We start from the raw sequence: 17,954 nt of genomic DNA, 5'->3' as shown, positions 1-17,954 counted from the left end.
GTTTCGGCACTGCAATGGCCTAGGTGACAATGTCTCCACGCGGAACAAATACGGCCAAGCCTTCACTTCAGACGGGTGCGTTAAACCGGCGAACGAGACGATAACGCTCTCAGTTGGGACTGGGTTATCACCCATCGACCTATTGAATCTATAAACAGAAACAACACCAACCGGGAAGAGCATCTTCAACAAGGCTTCAGGAGTAATATCGGTAGGAACCCCGCGAACAATGCCTTGCACGCATGCGAGATGAGGAGGGACGAAAGCACGAACCACGATGCTAGCGAATCTCGTGCAGTTAAGCAAATCATTGGGGCACTGAACATTACATGACTTACATAGAATGCCTGTCTTGCCACAACGCCTCAGTGGGACGGCTAGCCGACCAGGGCGCGCCCTGGCCGGGACCGGAGACCGGTATGCACGGTCCCTGGAAAAAAACCTATAGAAGAAACAAAGCTCTACGAGCAGTTATAATGTGGCCAATCCCCTTTCGGATATGAGACAAGAGACAGAACGGTGGCCGGAACCACAGAATTGCGAAAGCACGTCCGACAGCGACGGATGGCACAATCTCTGCTCGAGCATATAAATAAGGTTTGGGAAACCTCTCAACTCCCGCCGGAGTGGAAAGAGGCCGAGGTGCGATTCATTCCCAAACCGGGTAAGGCCCCCGCGATCGAAAACATGAAGCCAATATCGCTGACCCCCTGTGTTGGCAAGGTGATGGAGCGTATGGTACTACGTCGCCTTCAGGAACACCTTGAGGTATCCCACCAACTTCCGAAGACGATGTTTGGGTTCCACAAGCATCTATCAACACAGGACGTCATGCTTCAGCTTCAAGAACTGGTAATCAAAAAAGCTACGCGAAACAGCCGCAGGGCAATCCTCGCCCTAGATCTCAAAGGGGCGTTCCACAATGTTACTCATGCTAGTATACTCATTAACCTCAATGAGACGAGGTGCGGGAGGCGCACTTTCGGATATGTCAAAGACTTTCTGTCCTCCGGCAAGGCGCGAATCTCAATGGGTGAAGAGCGATCAGAGCCCATTGAATTGGGGGAGCGGGGCACCCCTCAGGGAGCAGTGTTATCACCACTCCTGTTTAATCTGGCCTTACTGCCACTGCCATGACTGCTAGGCCAAATCGAACGAATCGGACACGCGTTCTACGCGGACGATGTTAGCATATGAACGGAGCGAGCTGGCTCCGACGGCTGGATGGAGGAGACACTTCAGGCGGCAGCACTCACAGTGCACGAGTACGCCAAGACCTGTGGACTCAGCTGCGCACCGCAGAAGTCGGAACTCCTCGTAATGCAATCAGGAAAGCCCCGCAAGCAGCCCCCACCAGACATCTGCATCCAAATTGATGGCACCACAGTCAAGACAATGGACACATGTAGAATTCTTGGACTCCTCATACAAGACAATGGCAAAGCACACGCCGCCATCGTCAAGATGAAGACCAGCGCGGAGATCTTACTCATGCTGAGAAGGGTTTCAAGAAGAAACAGAGGACTGAAGGAAGGCGACACCCTCACACTAGTGCAGGCATTCATAACATCCAGGATAACATATTCGGCCCCGTATCTCAATCTAGACAGGACTCAAAAGAATGCACTCGATACCATCATCAGAAAGGCCACCAAGCAAGCCCTCGGCCTACCCATCTATTCGTCGACCCAGCGCCTTCAAGCCATGGGGGCACACAACACAGTCGACGAACTCATAGAAGCCCACCTGTCTGACCAGCGACTCCGCCTGAGCCAGACAAATCATGGCCGCGCGGTGCTGGATAAGATAAGGTGGCGCAAGGAGAGAGCAACAATGAAAAGGTACATCCTAACTGAATGGATGGTGACAATCACAACCAAGCCCTTACCCCGAAACATGACGCCGGAGAAAAATGATGGCAGGAGAGAAGCCAGAGCTCAGGCGAATAATACCAAAATGCAGCGCTTGGTGGGAGTCCTATACGTGGATGCGTCCCTCGTCAAGGGCAGTGTGGGTGTGGAGAGAAGAGGAGGAATGCCGAGAGGAGAGGAGATGACACAAGGAGAAGAGGCGGAGGAGGATGCGCGTGCGCAGTGCGGGTGTGAACGCGGCACGGCGGATGGAGGGAGGAAGTGACATAGCCCCGACCATAAGATGCTTCGCATCTAAAACAGCGCTTGCATTTAGGCTCCCTACCCCGCCCAGACGGAACGTCGAAAAAACAAGCCAGTTGAATCGCGATTGAAAAGTGTCCGTAGCCAGTCCGAGTTGTGAACGTGAAGACATCGGGTCGCCACCACCACTCAGGCGGGCAGCACTGGGAGCTCCGCAACGGTCGAGGGACTCGCTGAACGGATGCTATTGGGAGGGGCCGGTCCAGCCGGCGATATAATGCTTGGAACGTGCGTCTTGGGGAAGGAGCAACTGAGAAGCCTTTGAGGCGAATGGTGCGTCGACGGTACCAGCGTGAGCGTTGCCGGAGGCGTTTCACTGACCGCATCATTGCATGGCGTGTAGGGTGCGCGCACGAGCGATCGAGCTGAAATGCTGGACGGGCGACGACACGTGCATTGCACGGGGATCTGGCATACCTTGTCGGGAGGCGACAATGATCCGGCGCATCCGGCGATAATGCGCATCGTGAGGAAGCCACTGGCCGGCCGGGCAAAGTGGGCTCAGGGGCCACAGGAGCGCCCGGTGGTTTGTTGAGGACGTCTGAGGTGGGATGCAGTGGGGGTCGCAGAAGGTTGTGGACCGTGTCCGCTGTGGCAATAGCTGGCAAGGTCGGAGGCAGTGCAGTCGGCACGGTGCAGAGCTCACGCGCCGTCTCAGATGCTGGCTCAGCGAACGGCGTGGACGAGTCGGGTGTCGTTGTCGGAGGAGCGATGTCGTTGGAGACAGGCCCGATGGCGTGCGGCACGGGAGTCGGCGTTGGGTCGGCGATGTCTCCGCTGCCACGTGGCCTCGTCGGTGACGATAAAGGCGATGAGGTGCCCTGAGGACGATGGCATCCTGGCGCAGGAGTAGGTGCGCTTGGGGCTTGCCGTGAGGGTGTTGGTGCAGAGGAGTAGCGTACCATGTGGTCAACCTCTGAAAGAGGGCGGTAGGCAGCGCCGTAGAAGTTGAGGACGGACTGCCGCAGCTCGTCATACGGGCGCGGGCCAGGCGATGGAACGCCCAGATGGAGCTGGAGAGCAAGCGACAGGACGTCGAGGAGTACCGCGTACTTGAACTCCTGGATCCAGATGTGGTTGAGCTCCAGAGCCGCTTCGAACTGGGCGAACTATACGCCGACGTAGCTGGACGAGAACAGCGGCAGTGGTGTGTCGAACCGTGGCTCCGGCCAGGTGGCCATCGCAGCGTGTCGCTCGGTGCAAGGCGCGTTGTCCCGGGTCACCACTGTAGGAAGACGTGGCGGCGGCGAACGAGCCGTGCCGTCGTACCTGCTCAGAAGGCGAAGGCGGCGAGCCGAGCTGCGGCTGCAATGACCAGCGTGGCTAGCTGCTAGAACGACACTGTGCGTGCCGAGCGTGCGCCTCGAGCACGCGCTATGCACCTTTATTAAATCCGAAGCCCTTTAGGGGTGCGGCCTCCTAAAGGGCAAACCGGTTTAGAACACAAGCCCGCAAGGGTGGTTCTATGTTCATGTCTGTGTTTGTCTTTATGTTCACTCCTATATGTTCACCGACCTAGCCTGCACGGTTGTCAAGCCCGTCGTTGCTCCTGGCGAAGCATTTCTCGGCGAACATTTGCTACTTTGACCGTATCTATCTATCTAGCCGCCTACGACTTTCTGCTCTCATGGTTGTTTCGTTAACTTGGTATGTACCAAAATTGGCATAATATGACAACAGTATATGACAAACATAAATGATATGTCATGATATGCGTGTCATGTAGGTCACGACAATAGCCCAGCGAAAAATATTCACACTCAAAAACCCCTAAAATGGTTTCGGGCATGGGTACTAAGTGAAGGAAACATCACAGAATGCTGATAGAAGTAATAGTCATGAGCATGACTCGGCAAAAATGTCAATGACTCAGCGAAAAAAGATTAACACTCAAAATCCACTGGAATGGGCTCGGACGTGGGCACTAAGTGAAGGCAACACTAAAGGACGATGGCAAAAATTATAGTCATGAGCATGACTCAGCAAAAATGACAATGACTCAGCGAAAAATATTAACACTCTAAAGCCACTGAAATGGGTTCAGGCATGGGTACTAAGAGAAGGAAACACTACAGGATGCTGGTAGAAGCTAGCCGTGAGCATGACTCAGGAAATTGACAATGACTCAGCGAGAAAAGTATAGCACTCAAAAACCACTGAAATGGGTTCGGGCGTGGGTACTAAGGGAAGCAAACACTAAAGGATGCAGGTAGAAGTCATAGTCATGAGCATGGCTCAGAAAAAAAAAACATCAATGACTCAGCGAAAAAGTCATCAACACTGAAAAATACTGAAATGGGTTCGGACGGGGGTAGTAAGTGAAGGAAACACTGAAGGATTTTGGTAGAAGTCATAGTCACGAGTATGACAGGCTTTCGCCCTGAGGTCTCTTAGGCGTAGCTAAAGGGACTCCTGAGGACTCATGACATGAATGTCCTTACCTGCGTGTCATGTAGGTCACGAAAGAGCCGCTTACGTCTCATGGTCGTTTCGTTAACTTGGTAGGCTCCCCGCACACTGCTTTGCAAAACATCGATTCCCAGATGGCGTGGGATCTGCCGGCTTTTTTTATTGTGATAGCAATTATATGGACACTCCAAAGCGCATTTCTGCCGTCGCCGTCGCTGTCGCCGTGAGGTTCCGTATGACGTCAACGGCGGTGAAATCGTCGCAACGCGCCGTATGCTGTATGTGGGAGTGAAAGGGCGCGAGGTACGCGCGCTTTCACGGGGAGTGAACGCACGGCGGAGAGCAGACGCGCATTCTGCGCCGTGCTCCCTAAAGGGCTGCAGAATTAAGCGTCTCTTTCCTCCTTTACAATCACTATATATATATATATATATATATATATATATATATATATATATAGAGAGAGAGAGAGAGAGAGAGAGCAAACGCGACTTCTTCCATCGCGCGAAGGGCCATGGGGGGACGGGAGGCGACGCTTAGCTGCGGGACTAAATGCCTATTCATATAAAAACGTTGCGAGGCGAGAAGGTGGTAAGCACTTCCGACGCGGTGGTGGTAGAAACATTTATTGTCATTGATGCGGGGGCGAAGCCCCCTGTATGGCACTTGTGTGCTTCCTTACTATGAGGACGCACCCTTACAAAGTGAAGGAGAGCCCTTGGAGCGCAATCCTTCTCGTAGCACTGGAGATGATCCCGCACTGGTCTTGAGGGGAAGTGCAGATCAAATGTCTCCCAGTAAGACTCCGCCACGGTCTGTGATGGGGATGAGGGAAGGTTGGGCATGTGAGGAGGGTGTGTAGGAAGTCTCCTGGTTTAGCGCAAAGTTTGCATGAGGAGGGGAATTGGTCTGGGTATCGTGCATGTAGCAGTATGGGGTATGGGGCAGTCCGAGTTTGAAGTCGTCGCCAGTGTGCAGCCTGCGCAATTGTGAGGGATGGGTCGGGGGTGTGTATTCCCTTCGTTCGTCCCGGTAGCACGAAAGGATATCACTGAAAGAAAGCAGGGGCTCCCCGGCCCGTAGAGGGGGCTCGACTCCTCCTGCCCGGAATGTGAGACCTTGGGCTAGGGAATGAGCCTCCTCATTGCTAGGGAGGCCGGCATTTGCTGGCATCCAGATGAGGGTTATGGGGCACCGGGGCTGCCAGAAGCGTAGTAAGCGAGTAGTGGTGCGGGATATGTAGTCGTTGGCATAGTTGAGAATAGCTGATTTGGAGTCAGTGATAATTTTGGTGGCAGATGTAGAGATGAGAGCAAGCGCGATGGCTGCCTCTTCTGCGTCTGTGGTGGAATTGGTGGTGATTGTGCTGGAGGTTAGAAGCTTTGCCTGATTGTCGGCTACCGCCAGGGCCATACGGGAGCCTGATGTATATTGTGCTGCGTCCACGTAACATCATGGTCCTCGCTGTACTATTTGTGGAGGGCCCGAGCGCTTGCCATTCTGCGGTTCCCATATCTCGCTCAGGGTGCATGTTCTTGGGGATGGGAGGTATGTTGAGGTTAGAACGGATGATAGAAGAAAGGGGGACCCCCTCGCTAGGGTGTATAATTGAGGTTAGGCCTAATTGGTATAATAGAGAGCGGCCAGCGGCAGAGTTAGATAGACTGCATACTTGCCCCGTAAAGGTGGCTTCTGTGAGTTCCTCAAAGGTGTTGTGGACACCGAGTTTGAGGAATCGGTCTTTGGATGGACTGGGGGGAAGGCGTAGAGCCATTTTAGTCTAACTCCGTAGGAGCGCCTTTACCCGGTCTCTCTCCTTCTGGCGGAGGGGTAGGTATGGAAGGGCATATGTGGTGCGGCTTATGATGTAAGCCTGGATAAGGCGAAGTTGGTTTTGCTCACGTAGGCCAGCCTGGCGGTTCGCTATGCGGCGAATAAGTCTGGTGGTCTGTTGAGCGTGTGTTTGGAGAGTCTTTATGACTTCCCCGTGCGCACCGTGGGAGTGTAGAACTAGTCCTAGCACGCGGATTTCGGATACTAGCGGGATAGGATGGGTACTTAGCGTAAGAGGATGGAAGGAATGACTGAATCGTGTTGCTTGGGGCGGTAGAAAAAGAGCTCTGATTTGGAAGATGAGCAGGTCAGGCCGCGCTCATGTACATATGTGTCGATGGTGTTTAGTGCCAATTGTAAATGTTCTATTTCGACGTCACTGCCGTGGTTTGCCCACACAGTGATGTCGTCCGGGTAAAGGCTGAAATGGATGTCAGGGATTTGAGCCAGTTGGGGTAAGTGAAGAAGTGCGATGTTGAATAGAATAGGGGAGAGGACGGCACCTGGGGCGTACCTCGTGCTTTCAGTGTTATGCCTGGGAGGCGGTGGTCGCCGAAGGTAAGTGTAGCTGTGCGGTGGCTGAGGAAGTCTCGGATGTAGTTGTACATCCTGGTGCCCACGGCCAGGATTGTAAGGTTCTGTAGGATAGCCGAGTGTGTAACGTTATCGAATACCTTCGTGAGATCCAACCGTGTCGTAGGTTTGGGAATCTAGAATGTGTTGTTTTAGCTGTAGGACGACGTCCTGTGTGGAAAGCCCAGGACGAAATCCGAACATGCAGGTGGGCATGAGATCGTTGCCTTCTAAGTATTTGCAGAGCCTGGTCTGGAGTACATGCTCCATGAGTTTGCCGACAGAAGAAGTGAGGGAGATCGGTCTGAGGTTAGAGGTAAGCAGAGATTTCCCAGGTTTGGGTAAGAACACGGCTTTGGGCTCTTTCCATTGCGGTGGGAGGGTGCCCTTTTGCCAGCACCAGTTAAAGTATTCGGTAAGGGCGGCAATGAATGGGGCGTCGAGATTCCGGAGTGCCTTGTTATGTACCCCGTCTGGGCCGGGGGCTGAGGACGCGTTAAGTCTCTGGAGTTCAGCTTGAACTTTTGCTTCTGTAATGGGTTGGTCAAGGAGGTCTTTAGCGGGGCCTGCATAGTCGGGGTGTGTTACAGGAGGATATGTGGGGAAGTACTGATTTCGAAGTTCTTGGAGGAATTCCGGTGGAGGTGTATCGGAAGTATGTATGAGTTTGGTGAGGTTGTGTGTTTGAGTGGTCTTAGATTGAGTGGAGTCTATCAAGTGCCTAAAGAGCTTCCAGGTCTGAGGTAGGCCCATATTGCCATCTAGCTTGTTGCATAGTTGATCCCAGTTTTGTCGTGAAAGATTCGCTGCGTGCGTCTCTATCTCTTTGTTGAGACGAGCGAGGCGGCGCCTAAGTGTTCAGTTCCAGCGCTGCCTTTAGCAGCGTCGTTCTAGGCCTGCTTTAGCTTCCCATAAATGCAGGAGGCGGGAGTCAACTGTGTCGCTTGGGCAGCTGTGGTATGGATAGGGTTGTCCTGTCCTTCAGCTGCTTTAGGCTTCTTACGTCTACTTGGGGTGGAGTCCCGCTTTGGGAGGTGGTAGGTTGAGTAAGAATTGAGCCGGGACTCAAGATCGCTATAGCAGTCAGAAAATCCTTGGGTTAGCACTTCGAATCGGTGATTAAGAACAGCGTTGTCTTGTGTTATGTGAATGTTTGAGGGTTGCACATTCCTGGTTGATGTGAGTGATAGCGTCCTGAAATTTTGCCTCAAAGCGAGCAGCAAAGGACTCAAGTAGGGTTGGTATGTCGTCTAGTGAGATGGGGGTGGAGGGAGGGGGCGTTGTGCACGAAGTTGAATTGGTAGAGGGTTCCGTATCTGCCTCCATTGCTAGCGAATCAGGAGAGGAAGTACGGTTGGAGTGGCTGGGCAAGGTATGGTCGGTGGGTGGGTAAGGGGAGGAGGTTGAGGTGTGGTTGGAGCGGGGGTAGGTGAAATGGGAGATCCAGTGGCAAGAGCACTTATCTGGGTTTCCAGTTTGGCGATATATTGCTGAAGGGCGGTGGCTTCTGCTCGGGCTGCTGCAGCTTCTGCTTTGGCCGTCGCTGCCTCCTCCTGGGATTTCGCCAGGGCGTGTTGTAAACTGGGATTCACTGTCATGGATGTCGTGTGCTTGTGAGAAGAGAGGGGCGTGTCCCAGGCTAGTTTCAATGGTTCTGTCCAGGCTTGCTTGTGTTGGTTGGGCTGGGTGGGTCCGAATGACAATTGGGGAAAACTGTCCCTGGGTGGGACCGATTCCTGCTGCTGCGTTTGTGGGTGGCTTGGCTGTTTCCGTGGCTGGTGAAGGTGTCGTCCCTTGCACGATCCCGTGCCGGTAAGGTTAGGGCCCTCACACAGAATGCACTTGGGCGTACAAGGAGGGTCTTGTTGCGAATGCTGTGTTCCACAGCGGGGGTAAAGATTGGTCTTGGGGCTTGGAAATACATGGTGACGGTGACCCGGCTGTCTGCAATTGGTGCAGGCATCTGGACTGCCGCGGTATAAGGTGCAGTGTGGATGGCTCCCATCTACTTGATGGAATGATGCGGGACTGCGTTTGCGTCAAAGGTGTTTAGGATTGAGTGTGTCTTTCCCATGCGTCGGGCTGCTAGTATGGTGTACTCCGGCTTTCTTCTGACCAAGTCTTGGTAGAGTTGCATTGGGGTCTCGTCGTCATAGGCGTTTGTGATGACTCCTCTGGTAGCCCCCAATGGGGAGCCACGTAAGCCACGCAAGGGTAGGTTTGGTCTCCAATTGCGAGGGAGGTTAGCGTCTTGAGAGTCTCGGCTGCTGGGAAGTGTGTTGTTGCCATGGTGAAAGTATTGTTGGTCGGGTGGGTGCACAGGCAGAAGTCGTCGGGTAGAGTGATTCGGAGCTTGGTCTGCACTGCCTTCCTGAGTCGAGGTAGTGGGATGTCTAGAAGTCGTAGTTCACCTCGCGGGCGAACGATTACTCGAATAGCGTTGGGTGGGAGTGGTGGCAGCTGCTTGCTACGCTGCATTGTGAGGCGCGTCTCCTCAGTCGCAGGTGGCAGGCGGGCCGGCGCCTTGCCGCTGCGGGTGGCGGCTGCTGCGTCGTGCAACGCGTTCCTGGCGTTCGGGTTAGCTGCCTCGGAGGTAGCGTTGCCGGAGTTGTGAGGTGGTTCCGGCGAACTGGCTGGTCGGGAGGCGTAGGCTTTATGCAGCACTGGTGTCCAATCGTCTGACTGGAGCTCTTGTGAGGTTATGGTGTGGCCTTCAACCGTTACTTCCATAATAACGGCTGGCGTTGCCGGCGGTGTCGGCGGAGAGGCAAAGTCCGGGTGAGGCTTAACTGGGCAGCTGAGTGTCTCGGTCCGATAATCGTTTTCAGCACAAAAAACGTCGAATTTCGCCCGGAATGAGCGGTTTCCCTGTCTTCCTTAGGCACTTATATGACTTCTCGAGCAGATTAGTGGCCGTAGAAGAGATTGGGTAGGAGCAGCACGTACCGTTTGCCGGAGCCGACGTTGCAAGCATCCACTCGCGTTGGGCTCTACGCGGCGTCCCCGACTTCCGACGCTGCTGGACGAGTGTCCCGTTCTGATCTCGTCGAAAACCTCTGAGCCGCCCCCAGAGGCACCGGCGACAGTCACCAACGCCACGCACGTTCGGTGCCAACGTGCGCAAAAGGCTGACGGCATCGACAACAGACCTGCGCGTTGCTGGTGCTGCTGCATGCCCAAGTTTATACAGCTTATGATGATGATGAAAACATTTTTATTTACAGGAAAAGGAGAAGCGAGTTAGGAAAAGGGTGGTCGGATCCTTATTCCGGGATTCCGTTGGCTAAGGCCACCGCCCTAGCTCTTTTCACGGGAGGTTGCTGGTCCTCGAGGGTTGAGCTGGACAGGGCTGCCTCCCATCCTTCCCACGTTGGCTGTTGTGTGGTGTCTAAGGCACTATTAGCCTGACAGGCCCATACCATATGGTACAAATCTGCTTCCTGCCTGCAGAATTAACATTCGGCTGAAAATGATTGTGGCTAGATAGCATGAAGCTTTACTGGATTGCAAAATGACATGGTTTGTAATCTCCGTAGATGACATTCTCCTGCTTTTCTAATCCCTTGGCAGGGTCCGGGTAGTTTCGTTGCGATAGGCGCAAGTGCTGTAAGACATCTGCATACGTTACTAATGGCAATGGGAGGTCCGGGTTTACGGAGAGGGAGGAGCAGGGTCCCCGGCGAAGGAAAGCTCGGGCGGCGGCGTGCTCACGCTGATTTCCCTCCACTCCCTGATGACCTGGCACCCAAATCAGCTCCTTGCGCGAAGCAAAGACCTCAGATTGTTTCAGAATCCTGCAAACTAGCGGAGCAATTCGGCCGCGCATGTAATTTTTATATGCAGTTTGCGAATTCGTAATGATGTATTTGAAATTAGAATACGAAGCTGCCTTAGCAATTGCGACCTCTTCCAACTCTGCAATTTCCCCGTGTCGAACAGAAAGTCCACTGATCATCTTCCCTTGATGCACAACCGATATTTTCGAGACCCCTCCTACAGGAACCGCCGCATCCACGAAGAAGGCTACCTCTATTTTAGAATAGAACACGTCCATCTTGGTTCTCGCCCTCCTCCTTGCTTGATGATGTTCAGGGTGCATGTTTTTCGAGAGTGGCAGTGTCGCAAACTTGCTCCTCCACTTTTTCGGAATGTCTTGTCTTGCTGCCCTGCTGTAAGGGCAGCTGATGTTCTAGTCCTCCAGCACCTTGCGCCCCATTTTCGTTCCTGTCAATCTAGCACATTGACTTAATAGGTGGGCCTCAATTTGCTCATCGGTTGTGTTGTGCACCCCGAACTGCAGCAAGCGCTTCACAGATGTGTTGACCGACAGTCCCAGCGCCTTCTTATATGCTGTTCTAAGCATGACATCGAAATGATTTAAATTGCACTTCCTCATCCGAAGGTACGGAGCCACATACACGATTCGGCTGAGTATAAACGCTTGGACCAACCGAAGAGTGTCGTTTGCCAGCATCCCTCTCGTCTTACTGCTGGTACGAGTGATCATACGTATTACTTGTTTGCATGTCGTACGGAGCTTAGCAATCAATTCTGCGTTAACACCGTTGCTGTTATGCAGTAGTCTCAGCATACGCAATGTCTCCAGTTCAGTGATTGCGGCGTCGAGAACCCTAATTTCTACCGGGGCTTCATATTATCGTAGGCGCATGATGTAAAGAGCCGATTTTTCCGGAGAGCATTGCAGTCCGCACTCCTCGGCATATCTTTGGACTATCGAAGCAGCCTCTAGGAGCGCATCTTTCATTTGCCCCAGAATTCTCTTGGTCACCCAATTAGAGATGTCGTCTGCATAGAGGGTGTGCCGAATTCCCTCTATGCGATCGAGTTGTTCTGAAATTCATAAGGGCGATGTTGAAGAGCAGAGGAGAGAGGACTGCTCCTTGTGACGTATCCCTAGAGCTGATAGGGATTGGTTCGGATCTAAAATCTCCAATCCTTACATGAGCTCGTCTGTCTTGTAGAAAGTCTCTGCGTGGATAGGCACTCCCGAAAGCCAAACATGGTGTGGGGCATGAAATCGTTTTCCTCCAAATACGCTGAAAGCCTGGCATGCACTGCTTTCTCTATCAGCTTGCGGGTACATGAAGCGAGCGAAATCGGATGGAAGTTGTTAATGCTTACCTCTTTGCCCGGCTTAGGGATAAAGCTGACGTTTGCCGATTTCCACGCCAGGGGCAGTTTGCCAGTTCTCCAGCACTCATTGATGTAATCCGTCAGGTGGTTTGTGTCTTCTTGTTCATGTTGGCAAGCAAGCCTGCCGTGATTTTGTCATGTCCTGGCACCGTACCTCTTCTCATGCTTAGTAGCGCCGCCTGTATTTCATCTTCGTCGAAGTCTCTGTCAAGTTCCGGATTATCCTTGCCTTGATAATGCAACGCAGGTTCGTCATCTCTGGTCGTGCAGAGGTATGCTCGCGAGGGCCTGCCACCAGATGCTCATCCGTACCTGCATAGCCGTGGAGTGCAGGTTCTCTTGAGGTTCTGCTGTTGCTCTCCCCTCGTCTTGATGGGCTCGACCAGGCATCGCAGGAGGTTCCACGTGGACTTGGCGCAAAGCATGCCTCTCAGTGAGTCGCACTTGATTAGCCAGTTGCTCTTGGCCAAGGTCCACGCGTATTCCTCTACTTGTTGTGTGATTTAGGCGATTTTGATTTTGAGCTTGCGATATAGTTTTTGCTTCTTTCATCTTCTGGTGAGGCTTCTTCTGGCCTCCCAGAGGTGCAGCAGGTGATTGTCGACTGCCGAGACATCCTCTGAGGTCTGCAGCATTCTTGTGACTTTCTCCCTGGCAGCTACCAGCGATTAAGCCCACTTCTCATATTCTTCGATAGGCGAATTGAGTTAAGGATTGTTGGACTCTCGAAAGAGCGACCAATCCGTAAGCAGGACTTGTCCCCTGTCTTTGCGATGCTTGTTGTGGTCTAGGCAGATACGAAATATATAGTGGTCACTACCTAAGGCTTCGTGCATATTTTGCCATTCGCAATTTTTAACATTCTTGACTAGCGTTAAATCAGGGCATGTGTCTCTTGGCACACTATTGCCTATTCTCGTAGGATGCTGCTGGTGCGTGAAAATAGTAAGAGCCGTATCAGATATTGCTGGTGCTAATTTTCTGGCTTTTAGGTTATTGTTGTTGTAACCCCAGAGAAAGCTGTACGCATTAAAATCCCCCACTATAATGAGAGGGGCGGATTTTGCTGCCTGCGCCGCTTTCTCAAAGATTTCGTCAAAAACTGCTGTCCTGTGTTTGGGCCGGCTGTATATATTTAGTATGTACGCCCCTTTACTGTAACGAGTGTTAGAGAGAATACCAAAAAGCCGGCAGATCCCACGCCATGTGGGAATCGATGTTATGCGAAGCAGTGTGCGGGGAGCCTACCAAGTTAACGAAACGACCATGAGAGCAACAAGTAGGCGGCTCTTTCATAACCTACATGACACGCATGTCACGACATTCATGTCATGTGTCCTCAGGAGTCCCTTTAGCTACACCTAAGAGACCTTAGGGCGAAAGCCTTAGTCATACTCATGACTATGACTTCTACCAGCATCCTTTAGTGTTTGCTTCCCTTAGTACCCACGTCCGAACCCATTTCAGTGGTTTTTGAGTGCTATACTTCGCTGAGTCATTGTCAAATTGCTGAGGCATGCTCATGACTATGACTTCTACCAGAATCTTATAGTGTTTCCTTCACTTAGTACCCACGTCCAAACCCATTTCAGTGGTTTTTGAGTGTGAATCTTTTTCGCTGGGCCATTGTCATAACACATGAAATGCATGTCATGACATTCATGACATATCATTTATGTTCGTCATATACTCCTGTGATAGTATGCCAATTTTGGTACATACCAAGTTAACGAAACGACTATGAGAGCGCAAAGTCGTAGGCGGCTATAGATAGATACGGTCAAAGTAGCAAATGTTCGCCAAGAAATGCTTCGCATTTAATAAACACAGGTTCTATGTCAGCATTGACCTCTAGGTCTATTGTTGAAGCCGTACTATCTTTATGTACAAGTATGCAGGTCGAATTGTTAGTTTGATGCGTAGTGGACGACCTGAGTTTAGCTTCCACATTTACCTCTTGTAACGCGATTATATCCGGCCTCTCGTCTAGAGAGTCCACATACTGTTGCAAGGATTCCCGCTTACGTTTAAAACTCCTTCAGTTACATTGTAATATTGTTAACTTAGTTTGACGAGCCATGTTGCAGACTGGAAGAGGTTACTCCGTGTTTTTCAGTACTCAGGTCAAGCGTGCCATCACATGCAATCTGCCTTGTACCCATTTTGCCTGTCAATCTGGGTGTTCTCGTGCGCGAGCATTCAGCGAATTCCTGTAACTTACGGTCAATGCTAATTTCATAAGCTTGGAGTTTTGACAGATGCGGCGTCAGCATTGTATGTATTGTCCGATCCGCCATTCCTTGCAAGTTCTGCTCAATTTTTTTGCATAGCTTCTCTTCAATTGTTTCTACGCTAGCCTGTCAGCTTGGTAGCATGCCCGATTCCGTTTTTGCGATTTCTTCCTGCATTCGCTTTTCCATATTTTTCATCCATGCCCTGAATTTCTGTGTAATTGCGTCCACGTCTGCGTGCGCCGTACACTCCGCTATCGAAGGTACAGCTGCCAACTCTACGCCGTCGCCCGACGCTTCTCGCCCGATTTCTGACGTACGTGAGGGTAACTTAGTCACACTACCTGACGGCAGCGGAGGAGAGTTGTCCTCCATCACTGGCGCGGAGGGTACCTGTGGTGGTATACAGTGCTCTGGAGCGTATACGTTCTCTGGATCGTACGATGAGGGCCCCCGCAAATGAGGTTGCTGGGTTGACACTCATGGTCCTCTTGTAGAGTTGTCCTACCACAAGCGGCATCGTTCGGTCTGCGGATTAGGGCAAACATCGGGCCGATGTCCAATCGTGCCTCAGCGTAGACAGGCTGGTGTCGTCTTGCGGTAGAGGCGAACCGGCACAGCTTCTCCCCAGTAATAAACGTTGAAAGGCAACTTCCGGCCCTCGAAAGTGATCGCTGCTACGTTTGCCTCTCCAAATTTTCGCACTTCTACTACAGGAGCCTCCGGTGAGTAAATGGCCTGAGTAATATCCGCTTCAGTGGCCTTAGGGTCCACTTGAATGACACCACGGCTTGTGTTGTCCGATGTCTTGAGGTAGGCTTGAACAGCTCGGGCCTGTCCTCCGAGTTCGAGCTGTCCGATCGCGAGGACCTGACGAATAAGTTGGGCGTTCTTGATGCCAATAATAATTATATTCTGGTCCCATGCCGGCCAAAATGCGAGTGCCTGCGACGCCCGCGGTATGCCGGTGGCAGCGTACATGGCTTCGTCGATGTGGTTGCTGCCCCTAAATTGTGCGAGGCTGAGAGATCCCTTTGGCTTTATGATGATCACAGCTTCTTCGGCTTTAAATCTGGGCAAAACTTGTGACTTCCAGCGTTTACTTCGAGCTTGGTTGCTCAGCGCCGAAGTGGTGGCGTCGCCGTCACTGTCGCCACCATGGCTAGGGCTTCTGTGTTGTTCGGAACGGGCGCGTCTCGAGGTTGCTCGTTCCCACTGTTCTAACTTCCTCTGGATGGTATACTCCGTAGTTTTATCAAAAACTGGCGTCTCCGCAGTCGAAAGCTCCATTTCTCGCATGCTGTCTGGGTCATCGCCCCGTACGAGAGCCATGGCGGCCGCGTCTGGTGCCGCGGCCGCGGCTTCCGCGTCTATGGTGTTCGCGTTGTCGAAGAATAAATTCCCGTAGAACTGCCAAACATTGGCCCACCTGGATAAGAATGCTGTTCGCGGGTTCCTGGTAACTTCACGGATGCAGTCCAACTGGTTTCGGGCGGTGCAGGCGAAACGTTTGGTAACGGGACATCCATGCGGAGGAGCCGACGTGAAACGCGTCTGCTCTTCTTGACGGCTCGCTGCGCCCTCTCCTTATACAGCTGATAAAACTACTATCCTTACTCCGTATAGCTCTGTTCTAATTTGCTATCGCAATTGATCTTCGTCTTTCGGGTGAAACTGCGACATTTTTTTTTTCACTTCTTTGTCAGCCGGCGTCAAGGCCCCGGCTGAGAGCGCCGACCAAAGCGCCCCGCGTTGCTGCGTCGGTGTTCGCTACACCTTTATAAATTTTGGACACGCGCGTGCCTCAGGGCAACAGCAAACCATTAATAAAGTACGAAACAAAGGTCCTAGGGCCTTCACATTTTGATGTGAGACGCCTTCATTTGCTCCTGTAAAATTAACTTTCCCAGCAATGGATCTGTGTTTGAATGTGAAGCCGACTTTAAGAGGATCGGTGTAAGCTTGGTCGATGTAAGCAGGCTTTTGCACGTTGGCTGTTGCAGTGAAGCCTAGTACTAAAGAAAAATGTGATGCGAACGGAGCCCTATAGCGCTATCGGGTTGCATTAATAAAGCCGAAGCTTAAGCGTCCTCCAATTTTTGTACTCTGATTTATATGTCGGGATCATTTTTAAGTTTTACAGAATTTTTAATAACTGCCGTAGGCAGATGGATTAATTCTAGTCCTTCAGCTGGAATATTCAAGAAGGTGGATATTACTTGACCGAGAAATCTTAATCGATAATCAAATAAATTAGAAAATCCACTGAATAACTTCCTAATTCATTACTTTATGACACATATGCAATTTACGAATTGTTCGGGTGATTTTGCCAGGCATATCTACTTTGAACGATTCTTCAGGGTGGCATGGGTTTCGATATAGGCGCCATGAAACTAAGATTAAAATACATTGCTTTGCATTAATAAACAAACGCAATTTTATATATTGAAGCACTAAAGTAACTGGAACGCCCAGGTATTTCGTCACACACTTTTACAATGAAAATCTCGAAACTGGTATCATCTTGAAGATTAATTCTACACGCATATCGCGTTGCAAGCCCACTGGCTACAATTCGTAAATTACCGTATGTGCGGTAAGGTAATTGATTTAAACGTTAATTAGTCAATTTTTGTTAATTAGTTAAACATGTGTTTATATTTCTCGTGAAGTAATCTGAGCCTCTTTCAATAATCTAACTGAAAAACTATGATTATGCTATCTGTAACATGCGGGTTTTAAAAAGTTTGGTAAAACCTAAAAATGATAACCTGGTGTAACAGCGAATTTTGTCATTAAACTTCTCAAGTGCAAGGTACGCATACTGAGACACTATGTCAATGGCATATTTAATATTTATGCAGTGATTGTGTGGCTCTTAAGGATGTGTGGCTGGCCTTGATTTTGGCAATTATCAAGCACTGTTCGTCTTGAGTAGCGAAGTAGTGTGCTAATTCTTGTTTATGTGGTGAAACCAGGCACCGTAAGATTCCAATTTCTTTCTTTCTTTGTAATTTTCTTCCCTTATTTCCTTCTGATCATTCTAATTCGATTTCATAGGCAAGTCTATTGGCGAAATTATTTTCCACACAATTTGATGAAACAGACATGGTCAAGTAAAAGCTAATGTTGAGAGCGGCAGAATGACAAGCAAGACTATTTATAGTGATCAAATATATTGCAACAAAATGTGCTCAACATATAGAAACATAATTACAGTGAAGATTGCAGCCAGCAAATACAAATTACTGTTTTTTTATTTTTACGCACGTTGTAGATGACATTCTTTTACACTGTCCAAGGCGAGAGCGCACCACAGCTATCGTTGAATGTTCGTTCATATAAAGATGGGCCTTGGAAACGCGTGTGGTTCCAACCTAAACCGACACAATCCTGGCACTTCCTTCCTTATACTGTATTCTTCACGGAGAAGGAGCCTTACCAGGTAAGACCCCCACCATTTTCTTCATTTTGCATATTTACTGGCCACACATTGCAAACATTCGGTTAGCCTTGGTTCGGCACAGTTCGCTATAAACGTTTACGTCCTATGTTAGCTCCGTCAATTAGTTGTAAA

Source organism: Dermacentor silvarum, chromosome 4 (genome assembly GCF_013339745.2).
Source record: "Dermacentor silvarum isolate Dsil-2018 chromosome 4, BIME_Dsil_1.4, whole genome shotgun sequence".
NCBI lineage: Eukaryota > Metazoa > Arthropoda > Arachnida > Ixodida > Ixodidae > Dermacentor > Dermacentor silvarum.
Note: the sequence above shows the minus strand (reverse complement) of the source record.